This window comes from Phoenix dactylifera, chromosome 1, assembly GCF_051530095.1.
Source record: "Phoenix dactylifera cultivar Ajwa chromosome 1, Ajwa_hap1_PhDact_Kaust_v1.1, whole genome shotgun sequence".
NCBI lineage: Eukaryota > Viridiplantae > Streptophyta > Magnoliopsida > Arecales > Arecaceae > Phoenix > Phoenix dactylifera.
Genome location: NC_143190.1, coordinates 13,779,637 through 13,781,759, shown reverse-complemented (window position 1 = coordinate 13,781,759; position 2,123 = coordinate 13,779,637). Strand labels below are relative to the sequence as shown.

Sequence of the window (2,123 nt, the reverse complement as noted above, 5' to 3'; positions counted from 1 at the left end):
AAGATATCATCGATAAGGACCACCATAAATTTATCCAAAAAGGGTCTAAACATCCTGTTCATCAAATCCATAAAAGTTGCAGGGGCATTTGTCAGCCCAAAGGGCATGACCAAAAATTCATAATGCCTATACCAAGTACGATTAGCAGTTTTAGGCACATCTTCAGCCCTTATATTCAACTGATGGTACCCTGAACGAAGATCAATTTTTGAGTATACCTAAGCACCCTTTAACTGATCAAATAAATCATCAATTCTTGGTAGAGGATACTTGTTCTTTACTATTACTTTATTTATCTCCTGATAATCAATACATAATCTCATACTACCATCCTTCTTCTTTACAAATAATACTGGAGCTCCACAAGGTGACACACTAGGTCTGATGAAACCTTTATTAAGAAGATCTTGTAACTGCTCTTTTAATTCTTTCATTTTAGTTGGAGCTATTCTATAGGGGGTTTTGGAGATTGGTGCGGTGCCGAAAATCAAATCAATTGCGAATTCAATTTTTCTATCTGGTGGCAAGCCAAGGAGGTCTTCTGGAAAGACATCAGGGTATTCATTCACTATTGAGATATAGAACAACACATTTAAATTAATAAATACATGTATCAAAATCATTTGGAAAATATACTTATATATGCACCATAAACCACAAAAATCCTCTCTCCTTTGTATAGATTTAACTTGCGATTCTGGTAATTTGATGCTAGGCAGCTTGCTCCCTTTTGACCAAGTACTCAACATTAAGTTGAGGCAATGTGGGCTAGCCTATGCTACCATCAAAACTTGTAAGTGAACTAGGCTTGTCCTGTAAGAATCAGGCCAGCTGGGCTTGACCTGGACCAAAGTTGGCAGGCCCAGTCGACTTTGCCCCTTTGGAACAGGAGATCGCAATTCTCTGCTCGAGCAGCTTGAACAATCATCATTGCAATTGCAAAACGACCGCTGTTGAGGCCGTTAGAGTCGGTTGCTACCAATGAACGGCCGATTGTTATGGTCGTTTGTTTGAGCCTATCCCTTCTTTCGGGGGTTATAAAAATTCTTGATCAACCACCCAATCTGCCACCTCCTTCCTCCTTCCTTCTTCCTCCTTCATCTTTCTCCTTCCCTTCCTCCTTTCCTTTCTCTCTTCCCTTTTTCCCTCCTCTGCTTGGGCTCATTGTGCCCTTGCTCATGCCATCGAGATCGCAGCCGCAACGCCTCCTGGGAGTTAGTAAGATCCCCTATCTCCTCCTTTGCCTCCCCCTCATTCTAATTGATTGGCAATGGACAAAATCCGTCAAGGGGCTGCCAGGATAAGGAAGAAGAAGAAGAAGAAGAAGAAAAGGGAGACCACTTATCTGGTGGTCGTTCCCACGGTCCTTGGTCGCAACTGCCACCAGCGCTCGGCCGTAGTCGCTGCCGGTGCTCAGCTGCAACCGCCGATGGGCCAGAGGCCCTTTCCGCTCCTTCCCCTCTTGTTCACGATAAAGAGCCATAGAGAAAAGAAGAAGAAGAAAGAAAGAAAGAAGAAGAGAAGAAGAAGAGAGGAAGAACACTTACCGGTCCTCGACCACAACTGCCATCGGGCTAGAGGCCTTCCTCCTTTCTCCTGCTTCTCGGTGGGGGGAGGGTTTAGACAGCCCCTCTTTCCACCGAAGAAAAGAGGGGAGAGTGACGAGGGAGAAGAAAAGAAGAAGAAGAAAAGAAGAAAAAGAAGAGAAGAAGAAGAAAAGAGAGAGAGAAAAGAAAAATCAAAAATAAATAAATAAATAAATAAATAAATAACAAGAGAGAGAGGTCCTATCCTTGGTGCAACCATTCTCTCTCTACTGGATTTGTAGATCCAAGGCCAACTTACCCAGTCGGGACCCAAAGTTTGCTTAAGCCCATTTCGGATTGCTTAAAGATTTTAATTAGATTTTAAATGGTGAATCGCAAGTGATTTATTTTAAAATGATTTTGATAGGTGCAATGGAGTTGCTCAACTGAATTTAGGGATCTTTGGGCAAACAAATGTAAGTGAATCTTGTACTCTTTACAGTTTTTCAAACTTGTAAGTAAATCTTGTACTCCTTAATAGTTTTTGAACTTGCAAGTGAATGTTATACTCCTTACTAGTTGCAAATTTCTATTTAT

General features: G+C 41.6%; 1 long non-coding RNA gene across 1 annotated transcript; it reads right to left on the bottom strand.

Annotated features, from left to right (window-relative positions):
• Positions 1 to 579: 579 nt before the first annotated feature.
• LOC149768498 (uncharacterized) lies at positions 580 to 1,832 on the bottom strand. The gene is made up of 2 exons (XR_016403759.1): positions 1,548 to 1,832; positions 580 to 1,256 (listed from the first exon to the last, which is right to left on the bottom strand). It is a non-coding gene; the product is annotated as an uncharacterized LOC149768498 (long non-coding RNA).
• Between the last annotated feature and the right edge of the window lie 291 nt (positions 1,833 to 2,123).